A 14,086-nucleotide genomic window follows, 5' to 3' on the forward strand; every position below is an offset into this window, starting at 1 on the left:
TTGCGTCCCGGCTGCATGCCCGTGACCTGCCTGGCACTTCCCACGCCGCCTGATTCCTCACAGCAGGAAGGTTTGGAGCTTCCCATTCCACAGCTGGAGGGAGGAACAGGAAGCCAGTGGCCCTGAGTCACGCTCTGGGGAAAGCCTGAGCCGGGCAGCGCGGCCCTGTCTAAGTTGTGGTAGCTCTGGGGACTGCCCCCCGCAGAGGAGAGTCGGGGCCCTTTCCTGTACGTGCACGGGCTGCCGCGTGGAGAGCACCTCTGCACCAGTGCCGATCTCCCCAGGGTGCTCAGAGCAGGCAGATCGTGTAGATCTCACAGGTGAGGTGGGTGAGGCTCCCAGGGGCGAAGGGGCGGAGCTGGCACTGGAACTCAGTGCTCAGCTCCCCAGGGCCCCCTCCCCTAGCCAGCTCTGCGGTCACTTACCTAAGGTCAGGCCAGTGGCAGCCGTGTGATTCCAGCACACATCTGCCAGGTCAGAGCCATGGAACAGGACCAGCTGGCATTTCAGGGCTGGACCCGGTGCCCCCACAGCCTGGAGGGGTCCTGCTCAGGGAGGAGAGTGGCCGTGTGTGGAGAGGCCAGGCCAGGTGGGGTGGCTGCACTTCCCACTGCGGAATCCAGGAACCCACCAGGGAGGTGCGAGTGCCTTGCTGGGATTGCACCTCCTGGCTGCCTGACTCCACTGCCCATCCCCCAGGCTGCCAGGTGCTGAGGAGTCCCCCGGAGCTGGTCCAAGCCCAGCTGCGCCAGCTGGGAGCCTCCGCACCTCAGCCTCCCCGTCTGCGGCCCCGGGATTCCTGGAGGGAAAATGATGGGCCCAGGGCGACGATGCACCGCGTTCTGGAGGTGCAGACCCTGGCGCTGTGGTGCAGTGGAGCCATGCAGCGTCCGGGCCCGAGTTGGCTGTCTGTGCTCTGGCAAGCTGCTCTTGGTGCCCTGACGGCCCCACCCCACCCCCCACCGCCTGCGTGTGGCGCTCAGACGGGCCAGGTCTGGGCCTGGCCTTTTCTTGGGCGATTTTTTCATTTCATCCTTGCTACAGCACTAGGAAAGCCGGGCGCTGTTACTGTCTCCGTTTGGCAGAGAAGGAAATCGGGTCCAGGAGAGACTGAGGAAGCAGCCCAGGGCCTGCAGAGCTGGGACTCAGACCCAGGGGATTTAGTACGCAAGTCCCCGCCGTCAGCCGCACTCGCGCACTGTGGCACCTGTTGCATGTCAGTAGCATCCGTGTGCCAGGCATGATGCGTTACATAACACGTCTTCCATCCTCTGACTCCTCGCATCTGTCCCCTCCCCTTGTACAGGGGACGAAACTGACCTTAGTAAAATCCCTTATCCCGGGTTAGCCTCATGGTGGGTTTAGAATCCACATTCCTTGGGCTCCGAAGCCAGGACCCTCTCTGGTGTCCCAGCACATCCTGGGGGCCAGGCCCTGCTCCCTGCACTTTGCCGAGGTAGACGCACACCCCCTCTCTCGCTCCTCCTGGGGCAGGTGTGACGTCTGTCCTGCCGCTGGCCCTGGTTTATGGCCGAGGAGTGGGAGGCAGAGCAGGGATTCACACCAAGCCTGCGGCTCCCCAGTGCGTGCTCCTGACACTGCGCAGTACTGTCATCTTTACAGATGAGGAGGTTGAGGTCCCGAGTCGTACAAGTCAGGTGCCCCGGTTGGGACAGCGGCTGAGTGGCAGAGGCAGGGTCTTTCCAGGGTGTTTCACTGTCTCCCATGTGAGAGAACATGATTTGGGGGAGTGTTCCAAGGCCACCAGATGCCCTGCAGGGAGCAGAGGTGGGGTCCCAGGATGTGAGGGCAGGCCCAGCTCAGTGACCGCCCCTTCCTGTTTGCGGCCTGTCAGTTATTCTCCAGCATCTTTCTGTCTTTCTCCGCGGCCTCCCCCAGGCTTCTCGGCTCCCCGTTGCCAGCTGATGAGCCCAGGCTACATTTGGCTCTGTTGATTAACGTTGGGGGGTGAGGTGGAAGAAGAGGTCGTGACCTGGCTGGCCTTCCTCACCACCCCTTCTTCCCAGGCCTGCCTGTTGGGGTGACTTTTATCACTGCCTAGGGAGGGGAGGCCCAGCAGAGATGGCTGTGAGCAGACTCCCCAGGCAGCTCTTCTCTGGATCTGTGGGACTGCGGTGGAGGAGTGGGTCCGGCTCTGGGGACTGCCCCCCCCCCATCCCTGGCGCTGCTGTGTCAGCTCCATAAAGGCCTCTGACCGAGCTGTAGGTTGTGCACCCTGGCCGGGAGGCACAGCTCTCTCTGCTGGAGATGGTGCGGCCCAGTAGCAGTGCCATGGCCACACCGAGAGCCCCATGCGGCCTGCTGGAGACAGCCTTGAGCAGTGCCCTGGGGGCACGAGGCCCCTGGTTTGGATGCTCGCTGTTGATGAGGGTAGTGAAGACTTCCAGGGCACTCTGGAGCCGAGGGCTGGTAGAGCTGGCGGGGAGCGGAGTGACACTCACGGCCTTCCAAGCCAGGGCTGCGCCCGAAAGGCCTTGCTCTCTTGCCCGCCACCCCACTCACCGTTTCCCAGCTGGGTCCGTGCGGATGTTCCTGGGAGCTTGGCTTGAGGGCGTTACGTGGTCCCGCTCGACTAGGGAAACAGTCTGTCCAGCAGCTGTTTTACTCCGCAGATAAATTCGGCATCCTCCCTGGAGGGCAGTCACGTGTGCTCTGGGAGGCGGAAGGCCCCCAGTGATGAAACCAGGCCCCCCCCCCGCGGGAATCGCAGCAGCTGTTCGCATCTGCAGGGCAGGACGTTCTGCAGAACGTTCTTTGGTAAACACTGGGCCGGGTGTTGCCTCTCCTCCAAGCGTGTGTTTTAAGAGCAGACTTTGGAAGAGTTCCCTGCCCTTGGGTTGTACAGGAGCAAGCTTTGAATGACAGTGTTGCTGGCTGAGCAACAGGTAGTGAGGGGTAAGTTTTTTGAAAGAAAGCATCCTGGATTCTCAGAATCATGCCGTAAAATAGCCATCAGCTCTCCTGGCCCTGGTGAGAGCCCTCTGTGGGGAGGTGGGCTGCCTGAGATTGGCCTGGGCCATGGCGCAGGGGTTTGTTGGGCCTTTTGCTGGCTGGGTGTCTCCCATGGATCACCATGGATCCAGCAGCTTGGGTTCTGGGCCTCCCCATCCCCCTCTAGACTCCCTCTGCAGAAGGCAGTAGTCGGGCAGAGGCTGCCCACAGATTTGCATAATTGCACCGTCCCCTGAATAATTAATAAAGCTCTGTCCTTGCTGGGAGCAAAGTCTGCACCGTTATGGACGGGCTCGCCACGGATGAGCTTGCCCAAGTCCTTCCTTCCCGAGCGGCCGCCGGTTCCCGGACTCCTCGGCCTTTCCTGGCATGGAGGCCCCCGGAGGGCGGAGAGGGCGCTGCGTTGGGGGTGCTGGGGTGTCCTCTTGGCTCCGGCGGTATACAGCGGCCAGCGGCGGTGGTCCTCCTTCCTCCCAGTGCCCAGAGAGCCTGGGCTCCTGTGTTCTCCCTGCTTTCTGCGGCCCCCAGATTCTTCCCTGGCCCGCTCTCTCCTGGCCTGAAGGTGACAGCAGGGGTAGGGCCGTGTGTCAGCCTGGGCCCGTACTGAAAGCTGCTTGAGACCAGGGCTGTCTGGGGGCGGCTCCTCCTGTTTGCGGCTCTCGGTCCCTGTTTCGTTTCGGTGTTGCCTCGCAGTGACTTTCCCCTCAGGTGCTGAGAAGGGAGGTCGAGGGTGGCTCCCCACGGACGCTGATGCTGGGGAGTGTTCCCCAGCCTCTCCCGGGCAGGCTGCCCTCTGTCCCACCTCACCTGGTCCTTGTTCCAAGCTCCCGTGGGCGTATCCCTCACACGGGGCTCCCCGGAGCACCACAGCCGTGCACGTGACACTGGGTGTCTGGGGAGAGGGCACAACAGAGTGCAGACAGCTCAGGGACGCGTCCAGTGAACCTTGGAGGCTCCACCTGTGAGAACACAGCACGCTCCTCTTCCTATCCGCGTGGGCTTTGCAGTCTGTTTGCTGTTCTCCAGGGATGGCGAGCAGGCCCCTACCACTGCTGGGGAATTCTCCCCTTTGTGGAGCCCCCCTAGCCGGCATTCACATGGCCCTGACACCAGTTACGGGGGCTGGCAGGGTGGGGATTATCCTATTTAACAGAGAAGGTAACTGAGGCCCGGAGGGGGTAACCATCGCACCCAAAGGCACACAGAGTCGGCTTTTAAACCCACACCAGGCAGCTGGGCCTTCATCTCTGGGCTGCCAGGAACCCCTTTGCTCCCTGGAGAAATGTCAGTATGTGGGCTGGGGTGAGGCCTGGAGGCCTGTTGTGCCTACTGTCCCCTGCCCAGCTTGCTTGGAAACGAGTGTCCAAAGCCTCTGACACGGTTCCCCAGCTCCGGGGCTGGATTTGGAGCTGTGGTAGATATGAGCACACACCTGCCGGGGGCTCCACGCCTCGCGCTGCTCCTGACTCGGTCACCCTCTTCCTTCTCCTGCCCTCTCTGTACTGGCCAGGGATGTGCCAAGTGCTCAAGAGCTGGGCAGGCATTTGTTGTGGGCCAGTGGGGGTGAGGGGATGGAGGAGCCTTGGGGGGTTCCAGATGGCTTGCTGCTCTTCAGGACTTTCTGAAAGCCACAGGCCAGGCTTGGGCGTGGCCCGGGAAGCCTGGGGTGAAGCTCTTCCTAGTACCTGGGCTTGGTGGCTGCCCTGAGGCTGAGGTGGGACTCGGGCCTTGGGTTTTTATCTCAAGCCCCCTTGGTCATGGAAGGGACGGCATTGCCCCAAGTGGCACTTCTGCCCTGGTCTCACGGAGAACAAGCTGCAGGGGGCGGGGGGGGGGGTGTTCCTGTCCCGCTGACACTCAGATCTGTTCCTGACTCCTCAGCTTCCTGTGTGATCAGGCACACGTTGCCAGTCTCTAAAATGGGCATGATCGGGGTGCCTGCCTCCCAGGGTATACTCTTGGGGTCGTGTGATGATCATATCATATCCTCTCAGCACACGGAACACACACTCACGGTGGCACTGAGCTTGCTTGAGACCCCAACATCCTGCCAGCAGATGCAGCCCACCCTCCCAGGGTCCGCCCTGTCAGGAGCCGGCCTGAGACAGGCATGAAATGATGTTTGTGCCGACGTTTCTACCACTTAGAAAATCGATATTCTGTGGTTTGCCTAATTGCTCCGTTGCTGCTAAATGAGTCATTATGGAGGGAAAATAGCAAATGCATTGTGAGATTAATGGGAGAGAATAGTTGGCAAATGACTTTGGTTTGCTTCCGAAACTCCGAGAAGGTGTTACTACGCGAGATCTGGAGAGCCGTGCGAGGCCAGGTCCCAGGCAGCAGGGAGACAGGCGCTGGGCTCCGAGGCGCCAGCAGTGCCGGAGGCTCCAAGAAAGCCCTCCCAGGGCAGGACACCGATCTGAGTCTTTCAGAGGCTGGAATCGGGAGTCACTGAGCTGTCAAGTCAGGAGCCAGTGATGGGACAGTAGCTCTGGTGATGCGGTCCCAAAGGGAGGGGATACTGTTCAGCTGGAGCCAGGCCCAGTGCTGGGCTGGGGCATGCAGGAGTGAGCAGAGCCAGCCTCAGCCCCTCCCCTGGCGGAGGGACAGCCTCAGGCTCATGTGTCCTGACCTCTGGTGGGTCTGGCTTCCCCGAGGAAGAGAGAGGGGCTGCAGAGCTGTCTCGGGGAAGCACCTCAGGGCAGGCAGGGGAGCCTAGAGGGACTCAGTGGGTCTGGGAGCAGTGGCTGAGAGAGGTCCCTCGGCGCCGTGTGGCCCTCACCTTCAGGCAGCCCTGGGAAATGGATGCTTGTCATTGTACAGCCAGGAGACCGAGGCTGAAGATGGTTAAGAACTCCTCCAAGGTCACATAGCCTTCAGTGGCAGATCCAGATTTGAACCTGGGCCTGTATAACCCCCTAATCCAGGGGCCATGCCCAGCTGCTTCGGGAGCTGGCCTTGGCAACAGCTGTCCTGTGGCTGTCTCCGAATCCAGTGTCAAAGACCTCATTCCTACAGGGCAGGGGGCCACAGGGTGGCTCAGGGCGGCACAAGTAGCTCAGAGCTGGGGACTCAGGACTCCAGCAAGAGAGCCTCCAGCAGCCCCAAAGGCAGGTGCTGTACTGGGTCTTTGCTGCCTCTTAACAGAAACTTGACTTGGATCATTCTCCGGTGGTAAAATGCCAAGTCGACTAATGACTGTTGTTTGAGAAAGCTCTGTGAACAACACCCTTCTCCCCGTGAGTGCCGTTACTCCTGGCTGATCCGTCGTCAGATGGGGCCTACAGCGGTGTCGGAGGTGGTGGCCGCAGTGGGCAGAGTCCAGGGATGTCCTGTGGACACCAGGAGAGGCGTGTCAGAGGTCATCCTACCTTGTCTCAGTTCTGGAAATAGCTGGGCACCGCAGTGCTATGGGGACCTGGCGGAAGAGCCCAGAGCCCCACCTGGGGGGGTCAGGGTCACTGGGCTCTGAATCCGTGACAAGCCCCCTGGTGATTCTGAGCCCACCCCAGTGTAATGATCCCCACCTGTCAGCTCTGGGTTCTGCCTTCTCCGGGAGGGCTCCATCCTTCTGGGGAAAGCCGGTGGGGGCAGTGCCACAGGTGACCTTGGGGCTGGACCTACCCTGGCTTGCCCCCAGCGTGGGGAACCAGGCCTCGCTGTGCCCCTGCAGGCACTGGTGGGGTGAAGCCAGGTGGGGAGCTGAGCCGCAGGAACTTGGCCTGCGGTACTTGGCTACTGCTGTTGGCTAGAAGCTGCTTCAGCCCAAACTCAGGTCTGATTGGCTGTTGGCTGCCCCTTGCCAAACACGAGCTGCTGCCTTCCCTGGCGAGGGGCTGCGTGTTTGTGTGTGCCGTTTGCAGAGGCCAGCGCAGGGCTCTTTGTCCTGCCCAGATTGCTTTTCCAAAAGAGTTCTGCCTCAGATAAACAGCAGGACCCCTGCTATGGACTCCCGGCAGGGCTGGGGCTGGTCCTGAGGCTGCAGCCCCGTGTGGCACCTGTGTGCTGCCGGAGGAGACCCCAAACGCAGCCTGACGGCGTTGCCCAGGGCTCTGTCAGCTGCTCTTGCTCCTTACCCTCAGAGCCAGTTCCCTCCCCGGGAGACAAAGCCGGGAGGGATGAACCCAACCCGCAGCGGTGTTTCAGGGTCACCGTAGCACCTCTGGGCTCCCTTGTAGGCAGGTCCTGTCCCCCGGTGGCGACGGACTGGCCGACCTGAACCCACGCGGATGTGAAATGGAAGGTACCGAGGAAGGCTTGTCTGTCCCACACACCGTTCTGCCTCCCCATGGGTGGGTCCGCAGGTCTTACACCCCTCAGTTTCCACCCCACCCGGGCACTGTGCTTGTTGTCACGCGTGCGCTCTTGTTTGCGATAGACCACGGCTGTGCTTTGAGCTGTTCAGGGCGGCTCCTTCCCCCACCACATTCCCCAGCCACTCAGCAGCAGGTGTGTGCCTGGGTGCTCCGCGTTTCTGATTGGTCCTCCGGTCTCCCTCCCTTGGCAAGGTGGCTGCCTAGTTGTTGGATTCCTTGGGTAGATCCTGAGAGCCTCGGTGATTAGCAGTGGCAGGGACGCAGCCTCCTCTGCCCCCAGCAGCTTCCAGGAGGAGGGTGTCAGAGGCAAGGCTCGCAGAGAGATCTGCGCTGTGCAGGCTCTGTGTCAAGACGGGCACAGAGCGTCTGGTGAGCTGGGCAGCCTGCTATGTGCTTCTGCCCTGGGAGAAGCTCCTGGCCCCACTGGTCCACTCCCAGGAGGCCACAGAGTTCTCATGGCGGGGACCAGCAGCTTCCGGCTCCGTTCAGCTCTTCTGTTACGTGCTAGAACTCCAGAGCCCTCGGCAGCTTCTGAACTGTGGCCTGCTGAGCCGGTTGGAATCTCAGGGCAGGTGCACACGGGACGCTGCTGCCCAAGTGACCGTAGGGTCATCTGGTGCGTTCGCTTGAAGCCACTTGTGGCACTACTGCAGGGGTGGGGAACATCCGGCCGTGGGCCACATAAACCCCACAGAATCATTGACTCAGGCCCTGCCAAGGCAACCGCAGGCGGGACTCAAAAATTCAATAAATCTGTAGCAGGCTAATTTTTAAGTTGATCATTTTGTATGGCCTGCGGACGGTGTTATAAATATCCACATGGCCCTGGGCAGAACAAAGCTCCACCCCCTGCACTGGGGTGGGGGCGCACATCTCTAACACAGCAGACACTGCATCTCCTCCTTGCCTTGCTGCAGCCCCCTTGGCGTGGGGATTCCTGACACGGGGGTCCTGCGGGGCTGCCCTCGCATCCATCCCCTCAGGACACACACACACACACGTGTAGCGCCTGTGATTCATGGCAGTGTTTCAGACCGTTCGGCACAGCGCCCTGTGCACCTTGCCTCCCCCACTGTGGCTGCTCTGTCCAGGTGCTGCCTTCTTCCTGCCACACCTCCCGTGGCTGCACAGGCACCAACTGGTGGTGGGGGCCGTATAAGATGAGCCTGGGTTATTGCAACTCCTAGTCCAGAAGTCCTCAAGCCCCTAGCCAGGGCCCCCTTTGGGGCTGTGTTGTGACAAGGAGCAAGTGTCTGGCGTGGCAGGTGCCCCTGTGCCTCCCACCTTTCAGGCTCGTGGCCCCCGCTGCGGGGTCCCTGCCATCTTGTGTTGAGCCGTTAGAAGGGCCAGGCACTTGGTGGGGAGGCCTGGCCAGTTGTGTGGGAGGCCCAGGAGGGAAGACACGGTGTCTGTGCAGGCAGACTCGGGCCGCCCTGGCAACAGCTCCGCGCCAGCCTGTCGCTGCGGCCACTGACAGCCGCGGCTCCTGACTGGCTGCTTCTCCCGTCCCTCAGGCCGCAGGCACGTGCTGCTCTCAGCAGCTCGCTCGCTCGCTCTCTGGCTTGCTCTCACTCTCTCGCTCAGGCAGCAACAGCAGCTCCTCTCCTTGTGTGGGCACGGGGCGCAGAGGTGGTGCGGAGGCTCAAGTCCCTGTACTCCGAGTCCACTTGCCGGCGCCCGGAGGATGGCTCACCAGACGCGCGCGCGCAGCGCTGGGTTAGGTGTCATTCAGCTTCGGTCTTCGGGGACAAAAGCCCTGACTTCCAGGTCTTAACAAGTCCCTCGGGAGCCTCCAGCCTCTCCTCTTCGCAGTGTCACCCCCGCCCCTGAGGTCTCACACCCTGGTAAGCGCACAGATGCTGCAGGCGAATGCCTGGGTTCCAAGCCCAGCTGCGCCACTCCCCAGCCGTGAGAGTACTTAACTCTGTATAACGCAGTCCCTGTCTCGCGGGGCTGTCCAGAGGAATAGAGGAGGTTTACAGCTGAATGCCTAGTGCGCCTGCGTGTGAGGGATGCTGGCTGGCGTCACGCTGTGCGTCTCCTGTCTCCTGTTGTTCCCCGTGTCTGGAATGCCTCCTTCCTTTTCCCACTTTGATCCTACCAGTCCCTCCCGCCTGCAGCCGGCCCTGGCCCCGCCCCTTCATCTCAGGCCGACTTGGAGATCTTCCCTTTGCCCCCCACCCCCACCCCCTTCTGTACTGCTTTGTAGGATCTGCTCCCTCTTGGTAGCCAGTGGGACTTTCTGAAGGCACTGGCTGTGGTCTTGGGAGCTGCACCTGTCCGGCCCTCCCTGATAGAACAAAGCAAGGTTGTAGCCCCTTCCCGGCCCTCCAGCACCTTGGGCTAGGCCTGGGTATGTGTGCCCATCGCCTGTTAGAGATGTAGGTCCCTTATTCTCAGGGCTTCAGGATGAGAAGTTACAGGAACCGCTTTAGGGATGGGCAGGCTGAGGCCGAGAGTGAGGAAGGGATGGGGATTCCCAAGGATCTGCAGGAAGTTGGAGACCCTGGTCTATCCCTCTGTGCACATCTCTGCCGGGGGTGCGGGGACAGGAATTGGGCCTGGGAGGGCTTCATGGAAGAGGTGGCAGGAGTTGAGGCTTGAGGGTGAGTTAATCAGGTAACAAAGAGGGGAGAAGGCACACCCTGAACCTGGTGCTTGGAGGACTAGAACCTTCTGTCTCCTTGGGATAGGAGACTGCTGTGAGAGGTGGGAATGGCACCGAGCACTGGGAGAATGGAAGTGGTGCGGAGGGCAGAAGCAGCGGTCAGGGGAGGCGAGGGCAGGAGGGAGCTGGACAGGGGCTGGCCTGAGAACGGTGCTCCCTCTGTGCCTGGGGCTTTGCCTCTGTGTTCCCCGTGACCTGAGAGCCCTGCCTTGTTCAGAGCTGGGATGATGGGGGCGCAGCGAGGTTTGGTGACTTGAGTCAGGACTCAAGGGCTAGGCAGGGCCAGGGCCAGCATGTGAGCAGTAGGCTGCCTGGCTCTCAAGTCTGCAGGGGGTCATTGCCTGCTGGGACCAGGGTGGCCCCTCCTCTCGGAGAGTGAGGCCCAGTAGTCTGCTCCCCAGCCAGGTGTAGGGGCTACCAAGAGAAGGTTTGTAAGAGGTGTGGCACGGGGTCTGGCCCACACAGGTTCCGTGGTGGTGTTACTCCCTGGTGGTGGCCAGGGAAATCCCAAGCCAACAGAGGCTCCTGGGGTAGGGGCGCAGTAAGCACCTGTGAGCAGTAAGGTGCCTTCAGTGCACCCGGTCACTCTCTGACTAGGCCTGTTTGGAAACGGCTGTAGTTCTTGGTGGCCGAGAGGTGTGGCTCTTATGAAAATGCCCCGCCCTGCCCCTGCCCCCAAGGGAACCCAGGACCCCCTTGGTCCCACAGCATTCTTGTCCTTACTTCCTTGCCGTTATTACAGTGTGACAGCTGTGTGCTCCGCTGAAGGGCTACCCTCTAGTGACCAGGGTCTGGGCCCCTGGCACCTAGCAAGAAGCCTGGCACAGCACAAGTGCCCGATAAGCATTTGCACAACGAATGATGATGCATAAGGCACCTGCTGTGCGCCAGGCCTTGGAATGGGCAGCTCAGAGGGAGGAGACGCGTACCCCGAGGTCACACTGACAGCCAGCAAGGCGCTGGCCGAGCTGTGAGCACACGCCGGGGGCCCGGCAGCTGCTTCCTGCATCCACTGTGAGGGAGAGAAGGAGCTCCCAGGCCAACAGAGGCTCCCTGGCCTGGGAAGCAGGGCTCCTGGGGGTGGGGGCGCCGCGAGCACCTGACTTAGCCTCGCTGCCAGCCCCCAGCAGGAGCGGGCGCTCCTCTGCCACTGCTGCGAAGCTGCCTGGTGCGAGGATTGTCTGTGTTTGGGTCAGTCAGAGGCAGGAGAACAAAGCCAGCCCTTCCTGCCAAAGCCTCTGTGACCTTGAAAACCCTGTGGGGTTTCATTTACTGGAGAGAGAGAAGAGTTGGTTACCGGCTTCAAAGAGGGGCAGGCCTCCTACAGGCAGGCACGGAGGGGGCCTGGCTTTGTGAGTTCCTGCTGCTCCGTGTCTCCTGTTCAGCTTTACAGAAGTCCCAAGATCACTGCAAGCTGGCTAGGACTCCTGCTTCCTTGTTTAGACGGCAGGAAGATGCCAGGAGCCTTGCTTTACTGTGGGCTCCAGAAGGCACAACTTAAAAAAAAAAAAAAAGATTTATTTTATTTATTTGAAAAGCAGAGTGACAGAGAGATAGCTTCCACTCTCTGGTTTACTCTCCCAAATGGCCAGAGCTCCCATGTGGGTAGCAGGGGCCCACGTGTGCTGCTTCCCAGGTGCATTAGAAGGGAGCTGGTTTGGAAGTGGAGCATCTGTCTTCGGCTCGGGCTCTGATAAGGGATGCCAGCGTCACAGCGGTGGCTTCACCTGCCGCACCACAGCTCCAGCCCCGGGGCACGGCTTCTGAAGCAGAGATGCTGGGAATCTGGACACAGCCTGGGGGTTTACCCAGGGTCCTGCTCTAGGTGTGCCCAGCTCGGGGATGGGAACCCCGGCTGCACAGGGCATCGTCCTGTCCCTGCCGGGCATCCTGCAGGCACCTGGTGTGGCCATCAGGAAATCCCAGGCCCGGTGCAGCCTTCCGTAGTTATTCACTATTCTGCAGATAAAAAGCAAGTCCCTGCTGTGAGCAGGGCTCTGAGCATGGCCCTGGGGGTGGGTTTGATGCGTCGTGGTCCTGTGTGCTGTGACCCGGGAGCCCTGGCTGAGGCAGTCCCAGCCACGGTAGCCCCTGTGGCCATCTGCAGAGCTTGTGTTCTGCCAAGGGGGCAGCAGTCAGTGTGCCGTGGCCCTGGGCCTTTGGATTTATTTATAAGAGATGCCAGAACTCTGGAGGTTTTTTTGGTGTGTGTGTGTGTGTGTGTGTGTGTGTGTGTGACATTTTAAAATTTCACATCTTTAAATGTTGGCAATTGACTCAAAACTTAAAAATGTCAAGTGCCGTGTGGGTAAAACAAAGCATGCGTGTTGACCAAATACCGTCCAGATTCTTTAGTTAGAGCCCTTTATTCCAAAGGTTGGCCAAAACCCAGATGGCGCCGGGGATGGGCGAGGCCTTCCTGGCGAGGGAGCTGCCTGGGCAGGGGTGCGTGGTGGGGTTGTGTGTGAGCGGTTTCAGGACCACCAGGGAGTGGCACACAGGGAGGGGAGGTGGGGCTGACGGGCCACGCCCAGTTACTGCACACTTGCTCACGTGGCTGCTGAGGGCTGGTCCTGGTCAGCCTGCAGCACTGCCCAGGCTGAGCAAACAGCAAAAGGCCACACCCACGCTGCCCTGGGGACTCCAGCTCTGTCCCTCACCCTCTGTTCCTCTCCCCGGCATCATCCCCTAAACTGGAGGCTCTGTCCAGGCAGGCTCTGGGGGCATCCAGGGTGTGGGGGAAGCCCCCAGGGACTTACCATGTCCTGATCGTCAGCCAAGGGTAACCGCACCGCTGCGGAACAGGGAACACGTGTGACGCACCTGTGCTTGACCTACCGAGCACGGTGGCTCTCCTGTGGGCACGCCCCTCCTGTTTTCCCCTGCCCCCCAGCAGGAGTCCTGCTCCTGCTATCTTCAGAGGCCCCTCTGGGTGTGTTCTGTTCCAGCCTGCAGACACGGTTTTCCCCTTGTGTGTTTCTCCAGTCTTTCCACCCCCCCCCCCCATTTGAATTGTTTCTTTCACAAGGGTCTCCTGGCACCTGGCCCTTCAGGTTGTCCTGGAAGCCGTAAGCAGGGCGCTAGGCCCGAGCAGAGTGGGGACTGATGTAGGGGACCCCCGTGCACGGGAGGAGCAGACATACACAGCCAGCCTGCAGGAGCCCGGCCCCCAGGTCTGAGGAGGAGAGCGAGGCAGCAGAGGCAAAGTGACTGCCGTCCCCAGGTGCCTGTGCCTGAGGCCGAGGGCTCCTGGCTGGCGTCCTAGGCCTGCGTCCTCCCCGCTCTTGCTCTGTCCTCTCTGGGGGTGCAGGGTGGCCAGCAGCAGCTGACCTGAGTGAGACCCAGGCAGCAGAGACGGCCGTCAGCGGCTCAGGGTCACAGGAGGGACGGTGGCCGGTACTTGCCGTACACATCACTGCCCTCTGGCTCTCTTTCATCCCCCTCTAAGTTGTATATACGTATTGAAGACGGGGGCCCAGGGTACCCAGCTCCCATCCGTGTGAAGCAGAGGGAAACACCTGTGCCGCTGTGGCCATGCAGCCTCCCACCCCCAGCAACCCTTTAGGCTGCCGGCAGGGGCTCTGGCTGCAGGGTCTTCCCCAGGGCTTATCAGAGTCTTGTGTATCTGCTTGGAACTTGTTACCTGGCTTACTCTCACCACCTTGGCTTGCAGTGTCTGGTGGGGGAGGCAGGCTGGCTGCAGAGGCCAGCGCCCCTCCCAGCACTCGCACCGCAGGGGTGGGTTGGCTGGCCAGGAGCCCATGGTCTTTTCCTAGCAGCCTCACACACACTCAGAGGCCGTGGGCTCCCCCAAGCCACCCCCAGAGAGGCAGGAGGCGGCGGCCTGGCTGTCTCAGGGTTTCTAGCACAGACAGGTTGCCCCCAAGGGGCTCCTAGGATCGAGTTATTTCTGTTGTGCTCACCTGTGCCTAGCCCTGGGGACACACTCAGAAGTCAGCTGTAGAGCCGTAGTCCCTGCCTACTCTGGGGGGGCTCCCAGCCAGGGACGGGAGTGGCACCTGCTGCCCTGGTGAGCTTGTGTGCCTCAGCTCTCTCAGGACTTTTTCTCAGTGCTCAGAAGGGGGGCCGCGCCAGGTGGGGGCTGGGTTCCGAGAGCCCCTGGATGAAG

At 61.1% G+C, this 14,086-nt stretch overlaps 1 protein-coding gene across 14 annotated transcripts in view; it reads left to right on the forward strand.

The window, feature by feature from the left end:
- Positions 1-14,086, forward strand: part of DAB2IP (DAB2 interacting protein) — a 170,695-nt gene that overhangs the window by 104,061 nt on the left and 52,548 nt on the right. The window lies entirely within an intron of this gene.

The sequence above is a fragment of the Oryctolagus cuniculus genome, chromosome 1 (genome assembly GCF_964237555.1).
Source record: "Oryctolagus cuniculus chromosome 1, mOryCun1.1, whole genome shotgun sequence".
Classification (NCBI taxonomy): domain Eukaryota; kingdom Metazoa; phylum Chordata; class Mammalia; order Lagomorpha; family Leporidae; genus Oryctolagus; species Oryctolagus cuniculus.